The following is an 18,587-nucleotide window of genomic DNA, read 5'->3' as shown; positions in this document are numbered from 1 at the left end:
TAACAAAAACATGGCTGCCAAGTGGAAAGACTTGAGGGACTCAGTCATGTGCAGATTATTGAGAATCCACTCAATGAAGCACTTCCATTACCATTTCCTAAAGTAACAGCTATGTATATGACCAATAACTGTCCACTGGGCACAGCCACTCTGTCAACATCCTTTCCCTTATCCCTTTATTCCTCCGTCTGAATGACTTAAAGAAGCTAAGTTGATATGTGAGCTCTCTCATCCTCATGTTCGCATACAGTTACTACAGCCAATCAGCCTTCCACATACAAACCAAGCTCACAATATGAATAAATTAGTGTGTCATGCTTAACCTCTGAGCTTATTATAAAACACATCACATGTCTGCCACTTAAAATTATCATAATAAGGATTTTAACAGCTAGCTTCAGAGCCTCATTTCTCAGTAGGTTCCCGATTTCGCACATAAAGATTTGACAGCTTTAAAAGGAAATCGTTGCAAGCCAGATGTATCGGCAGACGTGACTGACGCTGACATGGTAAGAGCGCGTCTAAATCTGCTTAGCCCTCAGCTGCTCAAATGTATAGCAATCAAAACCTCAGAGACACCCAATCTGCATGCCACACCTTCTTAAAAGAGACACTGTCACTCTCACAAAACCATACATGAAATTGTATATATTAATATGTACATAAAAAGATTTGTCAAAAATCACAAGAAATATTACATTAGTGTGGAACTTTTAGGGTCCTCTTGTGGCCTAAACCCCCAAAAAGGAACCACAGCGGTAACTGTTCGCAACACAAACTTTGTAATGTAGTGTTTTACTCAACCTTTTTCAGAAGAATTATAGTATTTCAGAAATACTTAATTTTATTATTACTTCTGTTTGTACTTGTTTAAAATGTCTCTTGCCACACTGTGGTCCTCAGATTGGTCAAAGACCCCTGAGTACCACTGCTGGAGTAAAAATCATGATAATACATTATTAACATACATTTTATTTACTTTCCAGGAGCTTGTGATCCATTAAATTTGTCTGTAGAACTCTCTTCCAAATTCAGAGATGCCATGCTGAGAACAGGTGTATATATAGCTCAAAAACCATATGCCAGCATTGTATTTATAGACCCAGTGAATCAATATTAATAGAGCAGGAAAAAAAAACATTTTATTGTCCGATTAAACATCTTGTGGCCGTCAGATTAAATTTGTGAGCTTTCGGAGGGCCTCAAACCCCTGTTTGGGGAACCACTAGCCTGTGGACTAAGTAGTTTTAAACAAACTATGTTAGATTGTGCTGCTCCACGATAAACTGAATGCAAACTGGAGCAGAAAGCCTCTGTCACTAATGTAGAAGAATGAGTCTCTACCTACGGCTTATGACACAAATCAATGAGCATTACCAAATAAGTGACACAGCAGCAAAACTCTGCAAGTGAAACATTCATAATCCATAAGTAAATGAGTCATTTTGAGGAAGCTTGCATACAGGTGGGGAGGAATTACACACACACACACACACAAGTACACACACACAAATACACAGAAACACATGCACACGCACATGCACATCTACAAAGCTGCTAACCGCCAAACCCCAGAGTGAAAAATGCTAATATGTCCTCTTACAGTATTTCTTCTTATAGTAACAACTGGCTGCTCTGTTTCTGTCAGCAGCAAACAGGAGCTTTCTCTCAAGGAAACTCTTCACTCATAGTATTCCTGCATCCATGCAGTGTGTCTACACTCTCACTTGCTCCAAGCTTTCCTCCAATCTTGTGTCTATCTGTTGCCCCACATACATCCCTGCCACTTCTATTTTTCTGTCAGAGGATCAGAGTAAGAGACATGAGTGTCAGTGAGTATGTGTGACTTGCAGACTTACCTGTGCTTTCTGCTCTGGGTGAACTCCTGCTGCTCCATCTTTTCCCAGATGTTTTCCTCCAAGTGTCTTTTTCTGTTGCTTTCCTTTTCACCTGCTTTGCACCTGCCTCTCTCTCCTCGCAGCACCTGTAGGAGTATGCATTTAGACCAAGTCCCCGCGTGAGTGCAAGCCCGAGCAGGTTATCAGTGCTTCTGTGTCTGTGAGTGTATTTGGCAGCTTTGGATGTCTGCACACTCCCCTCGAGGACTTCACAACGTGACACTAAGTGTATGTGATATCCCCAATTTTCCAAAAATCTCTCTTTGAAACTGCTCGACTTCTCCTCTCACTTCTCTCCTTCTCCTGTTCTGCATGTGTCACAGTCAACGCATTCGCGAGTGGTCATGAAGGTGAAGACAGGACATCAAAGTGGGACAGGAAAGGAAAGTGAAGGAGAAGGAGGGTGAAAGAAGACGAGAGGTGTGGGAGCCCCTGGATGAGCAGCAAGCCTGTGTGTGTGTGTGTGTGTGCGTTTGTGCGAGTGTGTGCATATGTGCATAAACCCACTGTGTTTAGCTCTCTGTCTATATCCCTCAGGCTTCCCGCTGTTCAGATGAGAAGAAAAGCAAAAGAGGAGGGGGGAGAGTGATAAAATGCCTCTTCAGTGAAAGGGGCACAGACGCCGGTAACACTTCAGCAGAAGAGACGGTGACGCTTCCCCGCCGTCTTTTCCTTCCTCCCCCCCTCCGCCTCCTCGTTCTGTTTTTCCCTCTCCCTGCTCAGGAGTGAGAAACATGACAGATCCACGGGAAGTTAGTAAATCTCACAGACTTATAAGGTAGGGTCCTGTGCACGCATCTGCATCTTTGAAGCAAAAGTTTTTCCCTCCTCCGGTCCAGTTATCAATTCCCTCAGAGATGGTACTCCACAGTAAGGGATCCCCCTCCCCAGTGATGATGACTCTCCTCAGGTCCTGTGCGATCAGAAAAGGTGAGGAAAGAAGGATAAGATTTGTGTTGGCTTGCCTCCCCCCCTCGCCCCCTTTGCCATATGGATGAGAGGTGATCCAGATGTTGGCTGATGGGAGCGTCTGGAACACGGAGAGAACAGCGGGGCAGATGGCAGGTCTGTGGGGTCGGGCCGGCTGTGCACTAGCAGGTCCTCATCCTGTTGCACTGATTTTTTTTTTCCCACCAGAGTTTCTCTCCCTCTCTTTCTCTCTCTCAGCGTTGTGCTGCCGCTCATCTGCCTTTGCTGCCACACCAGTAATCCTGCTTTCCATTTCCTCTATAACTCCATCTTTTCTGTATCTCTCTCTCTATCTCTTCTCACTCCATCACAGGAGGGGCTGCCTGTGAGTCCTGATAATAATGGTGTGAGGATTTAGCCTGCCTCCCTTCCTCTCCTCCCTCTCGCTCACTTCAGACCAACCCCTCCTCCTCTCCCAGCCCACTTTTGCTCCCGTTTTCTCGGTATTATTCACCTTCATCCTGTCACATATCCTGTCGTCTTTTCCCTAATCACCTCAGTGTATAGCTCAGTCACTTCACTCCCTCCTTTGCCTTCCCCCCCCCTGTTTTCCCTTCCACCATCAACAGGTCCAAAATGAATCCCATCACAGTTTTGTTTTCCTGGTCAGGAGCCCAGAGCCTGTGCGTGTTGTTTATCAGTGGGAATACAGTTTTAAAATGTCAATAAGCCAACAGACCACCATACAAGCCCGGAGCTTTTAAACAAGCATATAAAGTGTTGAAGCAAATACTCCAGTAAAGGGACTGTACACCTATTTTAGATTTGTTCAGTTTAATTACCAGCCGTACTGCTCAGGTGGTGAAAATAATTGAAAGAGGGTTTTTTTTTAACTGTCTGGAGTCCTGCAAATTTAAATGAATGCAAATATTCCAAGTAGCAGAGAAAGCAAATCTTTGCTTTGTAATATAGTCTGTGTCTCTGTATAATCAACTCATGAACCAGCTGTACAGGCATTAGCTCGAAACATATGGACACACTGTAGGTGGCTGAAGTGTTTTTGATATCAGAACCCACCAGGGAATCCAGCTTTGTCTTCCAGTATCTCGCTTTTTGTGTTCCCATCTCATTATGTTCATGAAGTAAATTCACGGAGCTGCAGAGTAAGGATTTGTTTTCTAGTTTTCTTAGCTTTCAAACCCGCCTTAATGAACGATGCTATCGGTTTGGGGCTTTTCCTTTCATAACTATCCCAAATGTGTGGAGCAGCTCCTCGTTATCAATATTAACTGAATAAAAGAAGTGGCCAAGAAAAACATTTGGATATCATTTCTCTACTTGTTCCCAGATAAATGTTTTTATATAACTTTAAAATATATATCTATGAATTCAACTACATAAATATGTTTGCTTAGTATTGCAAACGCATTGCATATACAGACACGCTGCTGTTGGAAAATGTGCAAACCATTAAAAGGCTCCAAAATCTGACAAGTGCACACCTGAGTAAAAATTGTTTTGCTACTATTGCTCAGTTTGAGTTGGCTGTCAAAGCTGCCTTTCTGTCAGATTTTCCCTCAGTTTACTTTCCTGTCCCACTTTTATGTTCTGTCTTCACCTATATAACCACTGTCAGGTGGAATTACAGGCAAGGTGTCATTCGGCGTCCGTGCAGTGACGGACCTGCTGCAGCAATGTTGAACATTTAGAGATGGATGGAAGATTGCTGATTTTTGTTTTTCATTGTCACATGTTTTTTTATTTTCACTCTGACTTGCTTGTTAGGTTTAGAAAGGTTGGATTTTGGATTAAAATATGTCCCCTGCACCTGTAGTTTACCCAGTGTGCTTAAATGTTGTGTTAGGAAGTCCTTTATTATCACATATATGTGATGTGTTGAGAGTGCATCAGGCACAGATGCCAAAGGACACCTTCTGTTAGTAATTTAGAGATGCCAAAAAAAGGCTATATTTGATACCTTGGGAATGATAACGCACGGGCTGGATATCGCTTCAACTAATTACTGGCATGTATTTTTAGTTTCTCCTCAAAACTCTCAGCATTCACTTGTGTCTGTAATACTCTCAGTAGTTTATGCATTTGTTGCTCTGTTTTTCACCACCACATCTTGAAACTTCAATTAATAGATGGATGTCTGATCATTTTTGATCCACATCAATAGATAAACACAAAAGCCAGTAAAAATAAAAGAGGCGCACCAAATGGGACAATGGACCTGGAAGTGCTACACCCATACAAATATGGTTTTCAGGATTATTTGCTGTGCGTTTCATTCACAGATTAAAGAGCATGCTACAAAGGCAATCATCTGCCTGCAATTAGACTGAAAAGCAGGAGAGAAAAGAGGAAAAAAAATCAATCCATCATAATTCTCAGACCTTTCGTTCTGCTAGAGGAAAACATTTTAAGTTATGTTGAATGGAATCATGTTGACACGCATAAGTGTGTATCGCTGTGCCAAGAGGAGAAAGTAGTGAATAATGCTGAGGGCCGGAGAGATAGAGGGAAAACAGTCTGATTGCCTCTTACGTCTCTTCCCTTCTTCATGGCTTACTTTTGACATTACTTCAGCAGAGGAAGGAGAAACAATTTCACTGTGCCCCCCTCCCTTCTCTCACTCACGCTGTGGGACAGGCGTTTCATAGTTTTACAGAGTGCCGTCTTCTGCAGGTTACCATCACTTCTAATAAAAGCCGTTTTCTTCTTTTTCCTCACTCGGCAGCTTGGTCAGGTGACAAGCCTTTCGACTCTGCTCTATAAATACAGACAAGTGTTAAAATAGAGTGCTTCAGATGTAAGACGGGTGACAGAGGTGTTTATATCTGTGCGGGATGTGTGTAGAAGATACAGCGATACCTCTGGTAAATGGAAAGAGACAATAGCTGACAGATGTTTTAAAGGATAGTCTGTCTGTGAGCAGCTGGACAGTGTGTAAACCAGCCAGTTGGGAACATATGTTCTCTGGACAGCAGCTTGATCAGGCCCTCAGATTAACTCAGATTGATTCAGTGAGTAACAAAATTGTGTTTACTGAAAGAGAAAAGCTTGCTGGCTGACAAGCAAATAATTAATTCTACTATTTTGTGTGTTGCCACGGAGGATTTATGTTATATGCAGTTTGTTCTAATACAGTACTCATTCTCAGGGATTGTCAACAGACCGATTATATAGACTCTTTAGTAACAGATTAATTCATTGTGGTACTTTTAACTGCTCTGTTATTTCCCAAGCGGTCGTCACAGTGGATGGATTCACATTTTTGATTTGGCACATTTTTTTATGCTGGATGCCCTTCCTGATGCAAACCTCCCACTTATCCGGGATTGGGAATGGCATGAATACACTAGTTTGCTCATCAAATGAACATAGATCATTTAAAGCTCTATATCTGTCAGAAGATTTTAAAGGAAATGTGGGAGTTTGCACAACAAGTCTACTTGTGTTTTGTGTACTCGGAAAGGGCCTTTAACCAAGTCCCCTTGGGGTGTCCTGTGGGGCGTTCTGTGGGAGAATGGGGGTACTTGGCCCATTGTTTGAAGCTGTTCTCTCCCTGTATGGTGACAGCTTAGTTCGCATCACCAGCAGTAAGTCAAACTTGGTCCCGGTAGGAGTTGGACTCTGCCGGGGATGCCCTTTGTCACAGATTCTCCTCATAATTTTTATGGACACAGTTTCTACATGTAGCCAAGAGACAGAGGGTCTCCGCTATGGTGGCGTGAGGATCACCTCTGCTTTTTGGCTTTACCAGAAGGCGACTTCCCCCTATCACTCCTGTGGTTTCCAGTCGAGTATGAAGTGATAGCAATCAAAATTAGCCTCTCCAAGTCTCTCAGCCAGAAAAAGGTGGAGTGCCCACTTTGGAGTGGGGATGAGCTTTTACCCCAAGTGGAGGAGTTTAGGTATCTTGTGGTCATGAGTGAGCGGAGTTGAAATTGGAGACTGACAGATGGATTGGTGTGGTATCAACAGTGATGAGGATGTTGAGTGAAGCGTCAACCTCTGAGCAGTGGGTACTGACAGAAGGGAAAAAAAATGTGGCTATGAGTGGTGAAAATAAGCTGCCATGTTTAGGTACTGTTATTATTTTTATTATTATTAATCTCATGAGCCAAATTATCAGCAATAAAGACCGTTTACATATTTTTTTTGTCATAATTAATAAAACTGTTTCAATCTGATTTAAACCTTGCAAGAACTTTATTGTCAGGTAGGTTGTTTTTTTGTTTTTTTTACAACAGTGGTTTGTCACAAATTTACCAATGGGATTGATATAGGGTGACATGGTGATGCAGTTAACACCGTGACGTCAGACTGTTGTTTTCAAATCCAGGCTGGGGCCTTTCTTTGTCAAATCTGCACATTCTCGCCTTATCTGAATAGGTTCTCTGTGGTTTTTACCCCCATACTGCAAAAACATGGTTGTTAGGTTAGTTGGTGATTCCAAATTGGCCATAGGTGTGAATGTGCATCAGACTGGCAACCTGCCCAGGATGTACCTCATCTCTTTCCCTATGATAACTAGAAGAGTCCCCCCTGCAAGCCTGACTTGGATAAGCAGAAGGAAATAGATGGAGGGGTTGGCATATCAGAAGGCCATATGCAATATAATTTGTTATATAATTTTAAAGGCTCATTGAACAGTTTCACTGTCTGTTGGTTTTCAGCAAGTTCCAGGAGAATCCATACCATTATGAAAATGTCTTTACCCGTAGTTGTCATCATGGTGAAAGAAAACTAGAAAACAATGAAGCACCTTGGACAGCGCTCTTAAAAAAAGACCTGAAAAAAGGCAACAATCCCAAGGTCTCTGCAGATTTGGTGAATCAGCATCTTCACTGAAAATTCTCTTTTTGTGCTGGAGGCCAAACAGTTTTGGGGGTTAGTTGTGCAACTTGTTTTTCAATGACGCTCTATAAAAAGCAGAACAGATATTTAGTTATAGAGCCAAGCCTGTGAGTCACTTGATGCACTCAACTCAAGCTGTGGAGCTACTCTCATAAATGACACACTCTACTATCTGCAGCACATATCCACTGTACATGTGGACTATCCACCCAGACCATCATGTACACCTTCTCATGATAAGTGGATCCTGAAACACCATCAAAATGCTGAAAGTATTGCACTGGCTTAAGAAACAGCCGAGCAGATAATAGTGAAGCATTCTCTGCCAGTAGAGCTGACCATCTACTAATCAAAAGGTCTGTGTTTTGGACGCCCATGTTTAAGTGTCCTTCGGCAAGACAGTGAACCCCAGGTTATCCCTGATTCTTCTATGCGAGTGTGTGCATCATAGTTATAAAGCACTCAAAGGCATCGTATAAAGAACTGCGTGGCTTGGTGAACATGAATTCTGGTTAAAAGCACATTGGGTGCTCAGTTAGAATAAAAAGGAATTATATTATTTCCAGTCCATTCACCACTTAACTCTAAAAGCTAATAAGTGTACTTCCAAAAAATGTGTTTCCCTGCGAAAATCATACGCTTTGTTAGGGTTTTTGCTAGAGCCTGAATGATACATCGATTAGCTGATATTTCCAGCTAATACTGGGCACTCACATGAGAATGAAGCTAAAATCATTATTTATACCGGTATCAATAAAAAAGCAACTTTGTGAATAAAGCATCAATAATGTGTTCTTTAGTTTTTTCTTATATGGAATAAATAAAACGCTATAAAACACTAGCATCTGACTAATGCATGCTGATTGGCTGGTTAAGGATTTAAAACGACGAAGGACTTTTTTCAGTGGCACCCATTTATATACAATAACTAAATTAATATAAGCGTAGTTAAATCAAAACAGAAACATCTATGTGTAGGAAAACAGATCATTGCCATCAGGAGCTCAAAGTTGTATGCTGTTGTTGTGACGACCCTCATACTTGCAAAGAGGTATTCTACTATTCTACTACAAACAAAACTCCTAAAAAATCCTTCTAAGAGTAGAACTGTAATTATCAAAACATCAGAGTGAGACTTCACTGTTATATTAGAAATTCTCTGAACCTCTGATTCTTCTCTTAGTTATGCTGTAATAAGCCAAACCTGCTGTGAGCTACCTGTGATTTACTGAGCATTTCTTCTTGATTTACTTCTTTCACTTCCGTTTGTGTTTACACCACTCTGCATTTAATCGTTAGTTATTAATAACCACTGACTCTCTCCCAGTGTGTCTTTTGTCCTGTCTTCCTCTCATTACCTCTAACTGGCCGTGGCAGATGGCGGCCCCTCCTTGAGCCTGGTTCTGCCGGAGGTTTCTTTCTGTTAAACAGGAGTTTTTCCTTACCACCGTCGCCAAATGCTTACTCATAGTGATGTCCTCTGATTGTTGGGGTTTTCTCAGTATTATCAAAGGGTCTTTACTTGACAATATAAAGCACCTTCAGCCAACTGTTGTTGTGATTTGGTGCTATTTAAATGTAACTGAACTGGATTGAATATATAATAATAAGACGACACTGCCAGCACTGCCGGCATGGGATGTGGCATCAAGCAGTTTCTTTTTTACCTCTAATGTCATTTGGGGTCTAATGTAACTACCGAGCTAATTTCCTGCATCTTTATAAGGCAGATATAAGCATTCAAAAGGCACAGTTTAGGTGGCCAAGTCTTTGTCAGGTTCATTTAAGCACCGGTCCTTTCGAGTATTTGAACAAATGACTAATGCGACATAACATTTGCTGTGTTCTGCCGATACCGCTCATTGCTCTCCCCACTTCTCTGTCTGCTTAACATTAATCAGCTCCACCTCCATCAGCATCCTCGTGTATGTTCCAGTCTTGGGAGAAAGACATCTGTTATCATCACTCAATCTCTCTCTTACTGTATGTAGGATTGCATCCATGCTTCAGGGTGTGATTAGGTCAACGCCAAGACACCCACTACTAACTGTTCTGCTGTGTGCTATTCTCATATCAGTAATCTTTTCAGGCTTAACATTGTATTAAAGACAGAAATACCTTTACAAATTGAGTACAACCTCAAGCGTAGGAGCTTATGCTCTAAAAACTTGAAAAAGCTCAGCGAAGTGTTTTATAATAATAACAAGCCTACAGTAATACAACACCACAGACATGTGCGTAAATAAAAAAAAACCTAAATATACTTTAAAATGACTTAAAATGGAAGAAAAATTAAGAACTACAATAATACTCCACCAGCTAAACTTGAGCCACTCTCGACTCTAAGCCTACCTCGAAACCAGATAATATTATCCATATAAATTTAAATGGTAAATGGCCTGTATTTGAATAGCGCTTTACTTAGTCCCTAGGGACCCCAAAGCGCTTTACACTACATTCAGTCATCCACCCAAATTTAGATAAATACTTCACAAGGATGAAACGGCTTGCGCAAAATAAATGGCAGGAGTTAGAATAACTGTTTAAAGACTGAAACACAAGTAACCTTCAGAGATGTTTTAGCTAAAAGTGGACTAAGCAAAAATACCAATATGATTAAAAAACACCGCTCCGAGACTAGAATGAAAATAGAGCCTTTGCCATTGAGACTGCTGCATATACTTTGTACTGATAATGTTGTTAGAAGTGATCTAAATCTTTAATTTAATTTGCTTTGCTGGAGGAAGTAATATCCGGGTCACAGTGTCAGTGAAGTTGCCAGCATCTCTGTGTTCCACTGAGACACAAAGCTGTGTCGTCTGCATAGCAATTAGATGCAATTTTACGTTTACAAATGATCATGCTTTCAAATTATGCGCCCTGAAGGAAAAATGCAAAATTAAAAGAAAGCAACCCAAAAAGAGCACTGTAGAACAAAGACATAACAGGACGAGCAGAGCAAGAGAAGAACTCGCATGTCAAAATGCTTTTAACAGAAACGTGTCCACTAGAAGTTAAAGTCTGTGTGGTCAGCCAGTTGTTTTGTAGATTGTAAGCAGCAGTGGCATTAAACTGAATGATTAAGCAGCAATCAGAAGATCTCTGGAAACGTTAATGAGAGCAGTTTCAGGAGTGTGGAGAGGCTTCTGAGTGGAATTTATCAAGTTAGTGATTTTTATTCATAACATGACATTGCATGCTCAAACATTTCAGAAATGAGTATCACATCTGAAATGAAACTGCAGCAAGAAAAGGAAAACTTCGCTTCCAAGTAGTTGCAAATTACTCAGATCCAAAGGCTAGTTTCCTTTTAGTTGGGTTTTAGGTTAAGCTTATTTTCCTCCTTTGCTGTGAGTTTATTTTGTCTCTCTTTCACACACTTAGGAGCTATAGATTGCACTGTAAAAAAAGAAAAATCCTAAAAAAACAGTAATATTCTGGCAGCTGGGGCGCCAAAATAATACCAGAAAATAACTTTCTCATAAAAATACGGTTATTTTCAGTAATGACAATACAGTTTGTTGCCTTAATTTTACATGGGATTTTGCCTTTTCCAAGTGCTTTTAAACATTAAATTAGGAACATTTTAATGTGATTAAACAATGAAATTACCTATAAACAAGGTCAATGAATGCGGCAATATGAATAATAATACTTAAATGTACAGAAATATACAGTTAACAGTTGGTTTCAATAATAATAATGGATTGCATTCATACAGCGCTTTTCGAGAAACCTCAAAGCGCTTTACAATTCCACTATTCATTCTCTCTCACATTCACACACTGGTGGAGGCAGCTACAGTTGTAGCCACAGCTGCCCTGGGACAGACTGACAGAGGCGAGGCTGCCATATCGCGCCATCGACCCCTCTGGCCAACACCAGTAGGTGGAAGGTGAAGTGTCTTGCCCAAGGACACAACGACCGAGCGTGTCCGAGCCGGGACTCGAACCGGCAACCTTCTGATTACAAGGCGAACTGCCAACTCTTGAGCCACGATCGCCCTAAATAACAATAATAATAATAATAATAATTATTTGATGTAAAAAAAAAAGTTTATAAGAATCATTTTATATACATTTTTCCATAGCATTACATTTGAATTTAACAGTTCAATCTTTTAAATAACGGACAAATATTTGTGAAATTATGATACATTTGTGAATGTTTTTAAAAATCTAAATATGCATATGTACAGACAGATACATTTAAAAAACAAGAAAATTGTGTTTTATTACATTTACAGTGATTTTACGTTAATTTACATTTGAAATGTAAAATCAGTCTATTTATGTAAATTTAATGATATTCTAGAAAAACAGTACAAAACTGTAAAATACACAGTAAAATACTTTTATATTACTTTTTTTTTTTTTTTACAGTGTGTGTTACTCACATTCAGAAGGAATGGAAGTATTAACAACTCACTTAGGAGTACTGTGAGTCTCTTCCTCAAAGTTAGATAGAATTGGGCTTCCTTTTTCTACTTATATCCAAAGCACTTTACTATTTGTATTTACACACACTGGTCACTTCATTAGGTACACCTGTTAAAGTGCTCAGCCCAAATTTTAAATCTGTGATATGGGCAGCAATGCCAGTAGGCATGTAGATGACCTTCTGAACTTCAAACCTGCATCAGAATGGAGAAGAAAGATGATTTAAGTTGCTTTGAAACAGTTTTAATTTAGCTGAACCAACAATTTACATCATAGTTTTTGTTAATGACCTAATGCACAAGGACAAAAGCTATGATGAAATGTACAGACCCTTTTGTTAACAAATAAAAACGAGATAGAAATATTCTGGAGAGGCAAGATCCAATCAGAACTAATTAAGGCAGGATAAGTTTTGGAATTGATCCAATCAGAACTAATCTGCAGTAAGGTTAGAAAAGCACAACTAGCTCCCTCACTCCCTGTTTTGCATAAAAACACAACAAAATGTCAACTCTTTGGAGGACGAGAAGTGTAGACATGTGGACATGCATCAGGTTGGCACATCTTTCACATCTGATGTCAAGGAAAATAAAATGTTGAAAACATGACAAACTTTTATGCTTTATATTTGAGTCAACTTGAGATTTAATCTGCTGTAATCTTAAAATATCTAAGCGACTCTTTTAGACTAAAACTAAAAGTCTATAGATGCCTAAACTACGACTAAAACTAAAATGTTCTAGTCAAAAGACTGTGACTAAAACCAATTTGCTGTCAAAATTAACACTGCTTTTAAGTTGGTTCAGGCAGTCCTTCAAAAACTGCTGATCAAAGGTTAACAAAGAGTGGTATGAAAAAGAGAAAATCTCCAATGAGTGGCAGTTCTTTGGGAGAAAATACCTTGTTGATGTCATGGATATTTCCAGTACTTGTTGAATCTGTGAAATGAAGAATTTCTGAAAATGAATTAATAATTAATTTTAATAAATGAACCCTCTCTGATAGCTCAGAGTGAGCAAGTGTGACCAAAGCTGTTTTCAGGCATGAGGTCAGAGTGACGCACGAGGAGCACATGGTGCTCACTCTGTGGCTGTGAATTCACCAGATATTACTTGCACTGTTCTCACAGCTAAATCAGAAATTACACTGACTTTTGTGGAAGGTGGTCTGCTGGGTAAGAGCCATTTAATATCCAGTCCAACTGAGTTGGAAATTTACTCTCTCACATGCACCAACATGTGGTAGCAATAGTAGAAAAGTTCGGGACTTTGCTACATGTGTGAAAATGGCTGCACACTGTCAACTTGCAGCCTAAAACTTTCAACATTCTCCCATTAGTCAGTGCCTTCGACTTTCTGTCATCTTGTGTTGGGCAGGTATTGTATAATGAGATTATCTGAACTTTTCTACTTGCAGCCTGTCACTACCAATGAGAGTCCTACCCCTGTAACACTAAACAGATAAGAAAATTCCCATAGAGCTGCGGGGAGCATTGTGGAATATTTCAAGTCATAAGCGGTGCATTTATTAAGCATTCACTTGTTATATATATATATTTTTTTTTTCAATCTGACTTATATATATAGAGAGAGAGAGGTAGTTAGGAACACAGCATGGAAGAATTATAGCAATAAACAGATCAGGTGCATTCAAGAATCAGATACCCAACTATGTGTCTAATTGTACTGTAGATTTACTAGATTTACTGAAAGAGAATATCTCAAGTATATATCTTTAATCCATAGAGCCCATTGGATGACAAGGCTACACATAGACAACCAGTTGTGTGTGTGTTTTGTATGTGTGTGTAGCTGTGTACACTGGTGAAGACAGATGTTTAAACAGGCAATCATCACTCAATGAGTAAACGGCTCTGGAGATTGAGCTAGTGTGTGTGTGTGTGTGTGTGTCTGACTGGAGGTGAATACCAAGAAAGGAGGACAGGGAGTGCAAAGACAAGAGTAGTACACAAGAGGTGGAGTAAATAAAGCCTATCAGCTCATATTAGAGAGCAGCCATCAAGGCTGAATGCAGATTTGTGATTAGCCCACATTTGTGGTATTTTTATCTCTGAATGCAACTCTTTGATCGCAGCCATGTGTCAGAAGTGGAAGAATCATCTTAAGGGACATTTTTCCCCGAGTGTTGTCTAAAATACCACCTCCTCAGGGTTTGACTGGCTGATCTCTTTGGCTGCTGGCTCGCACACCTTTCCTAGCATTTGACCGTTCTGTCTGACTGCATCTTCATCTCCCCCTTCCTCCTCCTCCTCCTTTTCCTCCTCCTCTTTCTCCTACTTCTAAAGACACACTTTGAAAGTAAAAATATCCTGAGTCCAGAAAGGCATGAGAAGCGATAGATCCATAAATAACCTGGGTCTTGTTTGAGATCAGCTGACATTTTAAAGGCTGCCAGGTATTAATAACATTTCTCGTGAGACAGAGATTGTCTCTTTATAAGTCTGTGCGTGTTTGTGTACTTTAGTGTGTGTTTACACATGTGTACAGTGCATGAGCATGACTGTGCATGTTTTTTGGGGGGGGGTTTGGTGAGCGGCAGAAAAAGAGACATAGAGACAGCGCTTGGCTGGTTTGTCATTCTTATGAAATTTTACCCCAGGCACAGCTGACAGAGATTTTACAGTTTTATTCTGAATGAAACTCCCCTGACAGAGAAGCATGTTCATGAACTAACCAGTCACATCTGTAGACAGCATCCGTGACGGAGGCTCCTGCATACAGACGATAAAATAACCATATGATAGAGTTTCTAAATATTTTACTGAAAGGATCAAATATTCAAAAAATATTTTTATTTTAAATGTATATGGTTTTCTTTTCTTTTTGTAGTTTTTATTGGTTGATTTTTTTCCCCCTGGAAGTTGGAGACCCTCATATTTCTGTGTGTTTAACTTTACCCTGTGTCTCCTGTGATTCCTGTATATCCCAGTTCTTTGTACTTCTTCCTGTTTTCTGTCGTGTTTTATTTCATTTCATTTTTGTGTATTTTTCCTGTTTTTGACATTCCCTCCCTCACAGCATTTCATTTTACCTGAGTATTCTTTCACAATTATTTTCCTTTTTATTTCCAGTCGGTAATTTATCTGCTGTCCACCATCCTCCCCTGCATATCTTTCCAATAATTAATTTTTTGTTGTCAGTTTTTGGATTCATTTTGGACATTGGTTGATTTTCCTTCTTGAACCCTTCAGTGCCTTAAGTTTATTCTCAGGTTTAATTAAATTTCCCCTTGGTTTGCCTTATCTGCACGTCTTCATGTCTGAATCTTTTGAGGATCGACTTCATGTTTTATTTGAGAGGACTGTGACCTATAACCTTTTGCTTGTGTCTCAATATGAGCTATTATTTAAAAGAATAAGCCCAGCTCATCCTTTTACCCAGTTACCCAGCTCTGTCGTCCATTGCCTGCCTCTACCTAGTGAATCTCCAGATTCAGCTTGTCACTAATCTGCAAACAAATCTGCTAGCCTTCAGCTTGAGGTCTGAGATCAGGGTTTTTTTTTTATGGAGCTAGAATTCCTAAACTTGTGCAACCAGTCTTCACAGAGTTGAACTAGCAAAGTATTTCTCAGACAGTGATCGAAACGCCACACCTACCGAGGAAGGGATGAAAAATTAGAACAGATTAAGAATCTGCGTCGGAGGTTAAAGACCAACAGAGGGAGTCGGGTGAGGAGCTGCGAGTAAATCCATATAGTTTCAAGGTCATTTCTTCTCACCACTATCTTCACTTTTCTGCCCTTGTTTGATTTTACTAGGTGGGAGGTCACTGGTAATTATCTGCTCTTGTCAAACCTAGGAGACTCGGTGAGAAGCCAGGTCACCTGTGATTCTGATTAAAGTCCTGGGCATGCACACCATCGCATACACATGTGTGCACACACGGGCTGCATACACGGAGAAGCAGCAGGCGATTGTGCAGCATTTCATTACGCTTCTGATTTGGTCATTCATCATGTCACAGCGAGGTCACAAAACAGCCGACACATGTTTATGTCTGTGGAGACTATTTGAGCCTGTGTGTGTGTGTGTGTGTGTGTGTGTGTGTGTGTGTGTGTGTGTGTGTGTGTGTGTGTGTATTCAGGCTTTTTTCCTCTTTTTTGATTATTTTTTCATCTCAAGCTGAAATGACAAAGACAGCCTTAGATGACTCAAATGAAAAGGGTAGATTATTAAAAGAACTTATTCTTGACTTGAGTAATTTGCATGTTCGCGATCTAAATAGACACACCTTTTTCTCAGGAGGCAGCGGACATCAAACTGGAGTAAATATCACAATTAACATCTTCTTTTAATTAAATGTTGATTTTTTTCTACTTCCTGCTTACTAGGATGTTGCATTTTTACATTATGGATGAAATATCTGAGTTGAAAAGTGTTTTGTTTTTGTTTTTCTCTCTCTTTCATTGCAGCCGCATATTCCAGCAGTAGAAACGGAGAGATCAAAGCGTTGAAGGCTGCAAACAAATAATGAACAAATGTACAAATGTTGTCTGGCTGAGACTGTGTGACAAGAACACTGATTTCTATTCTTAAAAAACAACAACAACACAAGCCATGATTATGATGTGTATGATACGTGTTGATTTTCTTTTTTAAATAAAAAATCATTCAGGTGTAAAACCAAACTCCAAGGGCATCATTAAAAGATGCTTCCACACAAATGTATTTTAATATATGCACCCCTCCGATGAATGTTAACCATGCTGCATAAATTCCCTCCTTCTTGGTGAGCTAATGAATGAATGGACTGCTTGTGAATGTCCCACTGTGGGTATTGTGAGACAACAATCAGATGGTTCTGTTCAGAGCGACCAACACCAAACACACAGACAGATCAAAGCTCTGCTCCAGGTTCAGTTCAGTAACCTCAGTGATGCTCTGTCTCTATAGATCAGTCAGGGAGATGTGCAACAGATGGAAGGTGGTGTCTCCCACAAACAAACATTCTTATATAGCAAATAGCTTATAGTAATGTCTTGGTAACTGCAAAATGTTCCATACATTTACCAACATTTTAAACTAACAGGAGGTTTATGTGGGAGTTCATAGCAGAAGAGGTGTTTCTGCATAAGGCCTAACACCCAAGTCCCCTGTGTTTAATAACACTTACATGCATAACATGCATAATCTAAATATAGCATAAAAATACTCTCAGAAATAGTGTGTTTTTCTAACAAAAAAAAAATAAAAAATAAAAAAATAAAATTAGCTTTCAGAGACCTAACATGGTTCCTATTGCCATTGCTGTACTGCCTCCCAGTGGTTAAATAATGTTATGAACACTTGTTGAGGCTTTAAGTTTACATTACAGTTTTTTTCTGAGTGCTTAAACCCTAACTGTGATTCTTATAGCACAATTTCTAAAACTATTAATACTAAAACCACTCACTGAGTTTGCAAAACTAAAAGCACAAACACTGCTTTGCACTCAGTTTGCCATTTTGTAACACACACTTTGCAAAACTGTAGGTACAATCCACTGCACAGCACTCTTTTTGCAGAACTGTAAACACAACTCACTGCTTTACACTCAATTTCCAAATGATCAACACACTCCTAGCAAAACTATACACATTTATGGCTATTATTTACACTACTTTACCAACTGTCTGGCACACTGTCACATGTAAAAACTACAGGTAAGCTGTCCGTGTGGAGTACAATGGAGGGAGCAGGAAGAGTGAGAAGAGTGAGAAGTAGAGGAGGCCGAGGAAGAGGATGTGGAGGTGAAGAAGTAGGACGAAGAGGACGACAAGGACAAGGAGGTGAAGTTAGAGGAAGAGGACAAGGAGGAGCAAGAGGAGGATGAGGAGGGGGGAGAGGAAGGGTAAGAAGAGTAAGAAATAGAATTGCTGATCACATCAGAGCTACAATAGTGGACCATGTAATCAACCATGGAATGACCCTGAGGGAAGCTGGCCAACGGGTCCAGCCTAACTTGAGCCGCTACACTGTAGCAAGCATCATAAGGACATTTCAAAATGAGAATCGGTTAGTACAGTCACTTTGCACAAAGATTTGTAGCACTGCCATATGCTAATGAGAAACACACCAATACCATAGATGTAAAAACACTGAAATTGTTACTTTACAGAATTGCTAGACGACCAGATGCTGGGGGCAAAACATACAAAATGTGAGCATTTCTGTATTGGGTCGTGTACTTGCCCGCAACAAAATCCGAATGAAACAAATCTACAGAGTACCTTTTGACGAGGAGACGTGGCAGGAACATTAACTATGTGTGCAGCTATAAGTCAAAATGGTGTTGTTCACCATCATGCAACCCTGGGCCCATATAACACTGCACACATTATTACATTCCTGGACGCCTTACATGACATGCTCACTAATGTTCAGAGACTAGAGCAGACCAGATACATCATCATATGGGACAGTGTTAGTTTCCATAGGGCTGCTTTGGTCCGCAACTGGTTTACAGATCACCCACC

General features: G+C 40.1%; 1 protein-coding gene across 2 annotated transcripts in view; it reads right to left on the bottom strand.

The window, feature by feature from the left end:
* Positions 1-3,333, bottom strand: part of LOC120738124 (glutamate receptor ionotropic, NMDA 2C-like) — a 62,584-nt gene extending 59,251 nt beyond the window's left edge. Inside the window, exons 1-2 of one of the 2 annotated variants that reach the window (XM_040039196.1) lie at positions 2,406-3,333; positions 1,860-1,984 (exon numbers count right to left, since the gene is read on the bottom strand). The gene's annotated coding sequence lies outside the window, so the exon portion shown is untranslated. Of the gene's footprint in view, positions 1-1,859 lie in introns of both variants that reach the window. The other variant, XM_040039195.1, reaches the window with a different exon arrangement.
* Positions 3,334-18,587: the final 15,254 nt, after the last annotated feature.

Source organism: Simochromis diagramma, unplaced genomic scaffold, assembly GCF_900408965.1.
Source record: "Simochromis diagramma unplaced genomic scaffold, fSimDia1.1 OVJJ01000402.1, whole genome shotgun sequence".
Lineage (NCBI taxonomy): Eukaryota > Metazoa > Chordata > Actinopteri > Cichliformes > Cichlidae > Simochromis > Simochromis diagramma.
The sequence above is the reverse complement of the archived record's forward strand: the minus strand, read 5'-3'. Positions and strand labels throughout refer to the sequence as shown.